Genomic DNA, 9,109 nt, shown 5'->3' with positions numbered 1-9,109 from the left:
TTTTTACCTCATGGCTTGGTTTTTGCTCTGATATGCATTTTCAGCTGTTACATGTCTACACCAGATGCAAGTGGCATGACATGACCCGATAAAATCAAAAGAGTCCATTATAATTAATGAAACTGTCTACATAGGGTATGGAGTGTAGGTTGATGAGAGAGAGAGAGAGAGAGAGAGAGAGAAAACTTACAGCGGTCTGAAAACTTTCTAAAATCAGTATTTCCCTCTGTTAGCAGTTTCACAGTAAAACACAAATGTTTTCACAAGAATCACATTCTCTTTTCACATACTTCCTGATTATTGTCACTATAACACTAGTGCATGGAAATGTCCTTGTGTGATTGGTTTACTAAGGGCACTTCAGCCTTGAATAAGTTGTTCTCCCAGCCTATGCAGTGAATGCACATTCAGCATGCGGTGGAGGTGTGGTATCTGCTGTCATAGTAGCAGTATCTGAGGGAATTCATGTGTTGGCACACTACAGTCAACAACCCAAGGAGGAATACACAGAGATCACAAGAACAACAGGTAAAAAGGGAAAGTCAGACAACCAGAAGATCAGGTCAGTGCATGTTTGCTTTTCTAAATAATTACCAAAAGTAAAGTAACACTGGTAACATCTGGGTTGCACCAGGTGAATAAAAATAAAAATATTCATATGCTGTGTCATCTTTGCTGCCAGAGTGAACTGACACTTTACTAACTTCCTGACACTTCTAGAACCATCCTGAAGAGGAATGCACCTGTTTACGTAACCGGGCATACTGTATTACTGTGAGTGAGTAAATCTGTCTTCTAAATGAATTTAAAAGTGTTAAAATACTGTAAAAGAACATTGTAACATAACATGAGAGAATAACAATGCCAACCTGATATCATGATGAAAAAGTAACCAATTTTATGAGGTGGCAATTATGAATTTTTAGGGGGGAAAAAAGAAAACATGAAGGTCCACCCCACCTCTAAATTTAACTGTTAGTGCTGGGGAGTAGGCAGATTGTACAAAAATGTACGAATGAGATGTGCCAATTCATACAAATGAACAACCAATTCACCAAAACGTTTGCTCTTGTATTCAAAGACTTAATCAATCCAACACTAATACTAATATGTTCACAGATCTTAGTCAAATTTTTAAACTGGAACTGGAATTTTCCAGTTGAAGTGTAACAAACAAAAAACAAAAAAACAATATGAGAATTAAATTCAAATGGTTAATTTTGGTGTATAAGGTCTGATTTGTTTTGTTTTCAGATTATTGTATTCAGCCTAGTCCATCTAATCTGGTGACCTTAAATGACCGTTGCTGTACCTACATGATGTTTCGGGCATTTTCATGCTGGTTTTCACCAATCATCCAACATGGCTACAATGTCAAGCTGATTTACCAGCCTAAAACAGAGTGACAGAGCAACATTGCCCATCTAAGTGCGGACCAGTTTTTATTCTCTTAATTTAGGTTTGGATTTGGACACCAGTAAGTAAAAAGAAGAGATACTTATGTTAGCAAATATAAATAATTATTATGAAATATATTCATCTAAATATTTTCAGTTCAGAAAATAGCTTATAACATAAACGCAAGCTTGTCACCGAAGCTATGTTTTGATTAAGTGCATCAATAATTTGATTTTGTTCAGTAAGTTACATAGCAGGATATTAGCTTGCTAACTGTTAACCAAACAGCTATAATCCTACTACTATCATAATGATAATTCATTTTATTGTTTATAAAACTGCAATCATGCAAATTCATATGCATTGTTTTAATCTTTTAAGCTCATTAATAATCGGTGGTTTTCGGAAGCGAGTCTGCTAGCATGCTAATAGATAGCCAGCTGCGCCACCAACTGCTATTCAGCGCTGAATATGAAACGAAACTTAACGAGAAGCGCGACCGACCACGAACAGATATACAGAGATGAAATCAACATAAAATATTGATAACAGCATTTCGTGAGAAAACATATATTGAGTTCCGGCTATACAGGGATTTATATGCACCAGGATGGCCGAGTGGTTAAGGCGTTGGACTTAAGATCCAATGGACATATGTCCGCGTGGGTTCGAACCCCACTCCTGGTAATGACTTTTGATTCTCATATTTATCATATTAGAATCGACAATAACTGCTTACTGCCGTACAGTTCGCGTTAAATACGAAAAGCGAAACCTGCACGGAGAAAAAATAAAATAAAAATAAATTCGCACGCGGCTCAGTAGGCCTACTGTCAGTATTCAAAAATGTTGATCCCCTCTCTCTCTCTCTCTATCTCTGGATGGACGGATAGATGAAGGGAGGAAAATCGACCGCTGTTGACCAGCATGGCATGTCCATAAAGTGGGACACAGCGGACACACAATTGCTAGATAAAAGAACAAATAGTCAACAATCAAAACTCGACGTAATGTTGACTCGATGTTGAATGGGTGCTCTGATACTGCCTCCTATTGGTAAATTAAAACTAACTTCTGACAGACTGACAGGCATATAGTTAGATAGATAGATAGATAGATAGATAGATAGATAGATAGATAGATAGATAGATAGAATATGCGTTAAACAAAAGTACAATATTAAATGACCTTCAAACAAGGATGCAGTTCAGCTAAATATTTAATTTTCCATAAAAACAAAATACAAGTTACATGTAATTTTCAAGAATAAATACTTCCATAATGATTATTTTAATTGATTTGCAATGTACACTTCAAAGTATGTAAATATAATATTAATATGATCATATTTACAATAGCATAAGGTCTATATGTATAGGCTAGTCTCTAAGAGGTCATTGGCATGAAAAATATTCTGAATTAAGATTCAAAACAATTTCCTGCATGTACATATTGCTTCTAAAATACATACTTTTGTTCTTTTTTAACAGGTTGCTGGTGGAGGCATGGTTGTATGTAATATGGTGGTGTGTTTTTATAGATATAAGTTGCTTAAGCTAATAAATCAGACTGCATTGTGTTTGTGTTGTGTGTGCATATCATAAAATAAAATAACATAATACAAATAAAATGATCAAATTCAATATGCATGGTTATCGTTTTTACATTTCCTTCAGTCCATCCTCCATTTTCGATTCACGCTTATTATATTTTGATTGCCATTCTGATCATTTTGCATTATTTTTTTAAGTTTGTGTAATATATTTTTACCTGTGTTTTTAAATTGATTCACAATTATTATTTTTTTTTAACCCGTGACCGGGTTCTATTGGCGGGAATCTAACCCCATAGGAATCGTGCAATAATTCTACTTGGAAGTATTTTCGTCGGCGAAACTAAAACATTTAGAAATTGTGTCTAATATTATTGTTTATTGAACTGTATAAAACAATAAAACACTGACAATCCTGCTGTTTATCAGCCTTGTGCTGATAATATACTAATCAGTCACAACAGGTCCTCATGGCCCTCAGTGTTTTATAGCCTACATGTGCATTACATTAAATTTATAAATACATTTTAGGCCTATAAATGATATACAGTTTCTAAAATAAACTAATATTCATAGAATATCTAAAACTGTAGAAAAAGTAGAAAGAAGTATCATGAATTTTAATACAGCAGCATTTAGTTCTGTAAACACACAACTCCACACGGGGACGCGCTTGTCTTTCAATCCAGCACGACTGGAGCCAGCGCGCCTCGTGACGTCACGTGTCCATCATTCCTGCTGTGAGTGTGGGCGGAGCGGTTGGAGTGGCTCGGGACGCGCTCTAACTCTTCTTTTGTTATTCATGAGTAAAGGAAACTTTGCGGCGGAGTGAAATACTCCAGGAGCGCCAAAACAATCGACTTGGATAACTTTGGATGTTTTCTGGATGGCGTTCTGAATCCCCCGTGAAAGCATTGAGCTGAGATCTGGAGCTTTAGGCGAGTTGGCAGCTGCTTGTGAAGTGTGGAGCGCTGAACATGCCCTAATAAGAGTCAATGATTCATTATTTACTCAATGATATAAAGTCACTGTACTGCGTTGAGAGATTCATCACGCAAAGGTGAGAAATGCTGCACTTACACGTTTGCAAAACTTTGATATGTTTGTTGAATATGAGCGCCTAAATACCACTGACCAAATTAACTAAACAAGTTGAAGTAAATAAATAAACAGATGAATGAAGGCTACTCGACTGTGAAATGTTGCAAGTGTCCCTTGAGTCTTATTTGGTCTCTCTTATGGTCTGTCTGACCTACAGTTAATGGAAGTAAGTTAGAAGTTTGATGCATATACTGTAGGAAAACTTACACTTGAAGAGTTAAAGTTAGGTTTGAAATGATTGATTGGTAACCGATTGGGTTGTTACAGTTATGGGTTTAGTTTGGCTCACAGTTGTGGTTAGGATTTAGTAGGATTTAGTTAAGAGTTAGGTTAAAGTTAGAGTTGTTTAGGTTGGGCTCAAGTCTGGGATTAGATTAATTTATCCCAATTAATGACTATTAGGGTTAGGTTTTTTTTTTTGTTATTATGGTCTGCACACACTTTCAAACTGCTGATCATTTAAGATGGCCATGTGTTTTATGCAGGTACCAACTTAGCACATGCTTTGCCTCTAAAAAATGTCTTTTTTTAAATCCAGAACACACATCGTTCATGTACCTTCAGTGTTTTATTTCAAGTCACAAGTCATTTTGTGGGATGGAAGTTGAGAAAATGGGGGCACAAAGTTTTCTAAAGTTAGACGTTTGCGTCATCCGGTATTGCTGCATGCCAATACATTTATTACAATGCTGAAACAAAGCCTTTCTTGGACAAGACATGTTGTAAATTATCAGAGGGGGGTCGTGTTTCTATTCTCTCCACATTCCTGCTCATTACCTCATTACTGATCAATGACATCATCACCCAGTCGTCACGTCCATCAGCTGCTACAGTGCTGCTTTGAGAGGTCTGGTGTTGGTGGACCTTACCAGTGACCGTGTTTTGGGGGAAGGAATGTAGGTGGAGCTACAGAACGAATGCGTGGTCACCTGTTTGGCTGGGTGACAGCTCCTGTTGCAACTTGTCCTACACACACACACACAAAGGACATGGTTTTCTCGTGCAGTAATTGGTACCACCCTCTGATGGGTGTTCTCTGGTGTGGGTGATAACATCTCACTCCTGATTGTGCATCTGTCTGTTGGTGCTGTATGGCGGATGTTTCACCTGCCCTGTTGATCTCACTGTAGATTTTCCCTGATCCAGGTCAAACTTACACAACACTACCTCTCTGAGGCCTCTTATACTAGTTTTGAATGTCATGAGCCATGATTTGCACTGCCCAGTGTGAGGACCAGAATGTATTTTAATCATCATTTAATATTTTAATTTTAATTGAACTTATTTGAAGTAATGAAATAATCATTGTATTATGCAGTGTCATAAATCGGTATGTTTACAAAACAACAATGTACTAAAAACAGAAAAGTTTATCATTTGCGTTTTTCACGTACAGACAACAACATTGTCAAAACATTCCCCGTTCACAGGGATCCGTGAAAATGACTAAAAACACTGTATTATTCATGCCAGGCCAGTAGTTGGCGATGTCACTTTGTAAAGAAACCCTACGCGCCTGTAGGCTGAACATGTAATACGCATTCGCATGACGTCACCTTTTTCACAAATTCGTGTTTTTGTAGTTTACATGGAGACAATCACTCTTGTTTTCAAAAACTTGCACTTTGAAAGCCGTTTTCAGGCCCCCAAAATGCCGTTGTTGTGTAAATGAATGGCCAAAACCTATAAAAGGTTTTCCGTTTTTAGTTGAAAATGGTGTCATGTAAACAGTCCCTGGATTTTTGGAGTCAAAAAATAAATCAAAAGATTTATGCTGTGTTCATGTCATGTTGAAAGTTGCAAGTTAACAATTACAGGTTGCACTTTTCTCAATAGAAATAGAATCAAATCAAAATTAAAGTAGTAATTAAAATAAATCTGAATTTAGTGTCAGTAATGGAATCCGAATTAGAATAAAAAATGGAATTGGTAAGAACCAGAATTAGAATCATTATAAGCACAAAACAATTATTAGAATGTTGAATCAGTGTATTATAATTCAAATCAGAATTTTAGTTAGCATCACAATTGACCTTTCGCAAAGACCCGCCCCCTTTAGTTACTGTTGCTATGTCCGACAAGCCATGCCGATCTCTCGCCACACATCATGTTCTCATGCAGTGAAAAATACATCGCAGAACTGATCATCTCTTCCTACTAGTTCATTTATAACATCAAATAAACATGAATGAACATCGTAAGGAAATTAAGGAATGTTGTTTTAATCGTGGAAAAATGTCAGTACACACCTTTTTTCAAATTCAAGTCCACCTATGTTAATCTGCTAAAACCCAGACTTTTATCGGACAAATGGCGGATTCGGCGTTATGATTGGTTAGATCACCTGTCAATCAAACTCCTGGCGAAGGGTCAATTAGCATCAGGAAGTTATAATCAGAATTGAAATGATGTCAGAGTTGGTGAGAATCAGAATTTGAATCAGTATAAGAATTACAATTAAAACCAGGATTTAAAGTTGGAATGAGATATAGATTTGGTGAGAATCGGAATTCGAAGCAGTGTAAGAATTATAATTCAAATCAGAATTTTAGTTAGCGTCAGAATTGGAATCAAGATTAGAAACTGAAAGTTCTAATTTAAAGGGTTAGTTCACCCAAAAATAAAAATTCTGTCATTTATTACTCACCCTCATGCCGTTCCACACCCGTAAGACCTTCGTTAATCTTCAGAACACAAATTAAGATATTTTAGTTGCAAATCCGATAGCTCCGTGAGGCCTCCATAGGGAGCAATGACATTTCCTCTCTCAAGATCCATTAATGTACTAAAAACATATTTAAATCAGTTCATGTGAGTACAGTGGTTCAATATTAATATTATAAAGCGACAAGAATATTTTTGGAGCGCCAAAAAAACAAAATAACGACTTATTTAGTGATGGCCAAGTTCAAACTGCCAACGGCTGAAATCACATGACTTTGGTGCTCCGAACCGCTGATTCGATACACTGATTCATTTATGCTCCGAAGCTTCCTGAAGCATTGTTTTGAAATCGGCCATCACTAAATAAGTCGTTATTTAGTTTTTTTTGGCGCTCCAAAAATATTCTCGTCGCTTTATAATATTAATATTGAACCACTGTACTCACATGAACCGATTTAAATATGTTTTTAGTACCTTTATGGATCTTGAGAGAGGAAGTGTCCATTGCTCCCTATGGAGGCCTCACGGAGCTATCGGATTTCAACTAAAATATCTTAATTTGTGTTCTGAAGGTTAACGAAGGTCTTACGGGTGTGGAACGGCATGAGGGTGAGTAATTAAATGACAGAATTTTCATTTTTGGGTGAACTAACCCTTTAAACGATATCAGAAACAAAATAAGAATTATGTTAGAATCAGAATTTGAATTAATATAAGAATTACAGTTCAAACCAGAATTTAAGTTGGCATCAGAATTAAAACCAGAATGTTGTAATCAGAATTTAAAATACGTCATAATCAGAATGAGAAATAGAATTGGTGAGAATCAGAATTTGAATCGGTATAACAATTACAATTCAAACCAGAATTTAAGTTGACATCAGTAATTAGAATAAGAATTATAATCAGAATCTAATTAAATCAATTTAATTTAATGTAAATTAGAATTGGTGATAATCTGAATTTGAGTCAGTATTAGAATTACAATTCTATTCAGAATGAGGTGTTCTTGATGAAACATATCAACTCAAAATAGTTCATACTTGCACAAGAAAACTTTAAAAATGTGTTTTTCATTAACAAGTTCATGCTTGTTTTTTTGGGGACTGAATTTATAATACAGTAGAATTCCATAACAACCCCTCCAATCAAATAGCTCATGCTGGCTCACTCCACACCAAACCAATGACATCACTACAGCTTACCATGTGTGCAGCCTGACAGTTTTGGAGGATTGCTTTGTTTGCTCCTCTTCCCACTTTCTGAATGACCTAGAAGAGTTCATATGCCCATGTCAAAACTGTTTCATTTGATTCGGCAAGAAATGGCATGGCCTCTCCTTGCTCTGCACTCTCTAGCTCTCCCACAGCGCTTTGCAGTTGTTCAAAAAAGTAAGGTCACATGATTGCCCCCTCATGTGGTCTGTGTAAACATTTTGAAGAGCAATATGCAGTATGTAAGACTTTCTTGGACAGTAAGTGGATATTTTGAATTCATGGAATGAAATGGCCTACTACATTTGCTGAATCCCATAATATAATCTTAAAATTAAGAGTTTTTATTCACAAAGTTGGCTTGGAAACCAAATGGAAATTTGTTTTTTTTTTCCTCTCCGAGATAATGACTACCTTCTGAATTAAAGATGTAACATAATGAGGTCATGTGACAACAATATACTAGTATTGGATTTCAAAGAGTTAGCCACAGCTAACTGACGAGCTCAGGCTGATGGTGATGGGATATGCTCTGTTGCAGGGCTTTGCAGTGGGCTGGTATATGTAAAGGTGATCCGGATTTCTGCTCTACAGTGTCAGACGTACCCGTGACTCCTGAGAAGGAAGATGGCTACCGTGGGCACGCTGTCAGAGGCCTCTGAGGGCGGAGACAACAATGAATTCACTGGACATCATCAAATGGAGATCAGGTAAGACTGAGATGATCTGCATAGCATCACTGTAGAAGTGTTGAGCTGCTTTTTCACTGTTTCAAGTTAGAGTATGGACAGTTATTTGTGTCTGATTCTGACATTTAACTTTTTAAAAATGTTGGCCTTTTTTAACTTTTTTTGATGGAAAAGTCAACCAACCAACATTGAACTGACTAGAGCTAAATAATGACACTATTGCCTTCTGTAGAGCTGCTATATGGCTGAAATGGAACTTTACAACAGTCAGCATGAAACAAAAGTTGCAATAGTCTTTTAGTCCCTATTGTGATGTATATCACGGTGAAACGGCTTCTGGAATAAGAACAAATGTAGGGTGGGGCTTGATTATGTCCATGGGGATTTGATTGGATGGTTGGATGGTTGTGGTTTGCTATTGGTGGATCTCATGTGAGTGACAGGTAGGTTGCCCCGCCCTCATGCCAGTAAACACATCATCAGAGTAGAGA

The 9,109-nt window shown here is 36.7% G+C and overlaps 1 long non-coding RNA gene and 1 other non-coding gene across 3 annotated transcripts; both read left to right on the top strand.

The window, feature by feature from the left end:
* The first annotated feature begins 225 nt into the window (after positions 1 to 225).
* On the top strand, positions 226 to 3,019 carry LOC125260813. Of its 2 annotated transcripts, XR_007183134.1 has the most exons (4): positions 226 to 562; positions 721 to 774; positions 1,255 to 2,454; positions 2,889 to 3,019. It is a non-coding gene; the product is annotated as an uncharacterized LOC125260813 (long non-coding RNA). The 2 variants fall into 2 exon arrangements; XR_007183133.1 differs by having other exon boundaries at positions 1,255 to 3,019.
* trnal-uaa lies at positions 2,003 to 2,085 on the top strand. The gene has a single exon. It is a non-coding gene; the product is annotated as a tRNA-Leu (tRNA).
* Positions 3,020 to 9,109: the final 6,090 nt, after the last annotated feature.

The sequence above is a fragment of the Megalobrama amblycephala genome, linkage group LG24 (genome assembly GCF_018812025.1).
Source record: "Megalobrama amblycephala isolate DHTTF-2021 linkage group LG24, ASM1881202v1, whole genome shotgun sequence".
Classification (NCBI taxonomy): Eukaryota; Metazoa; Chordata; class Actinopteri; order Cypriniformes; family Xenocyprididae; genus Megalobrama; species Megalobrama amblycephala.
The sequence above is the reverse complement of the archived record's forward strand: the minus strand, read 5'-3'. Positions and strand labels throughout refer to the sequence as shown.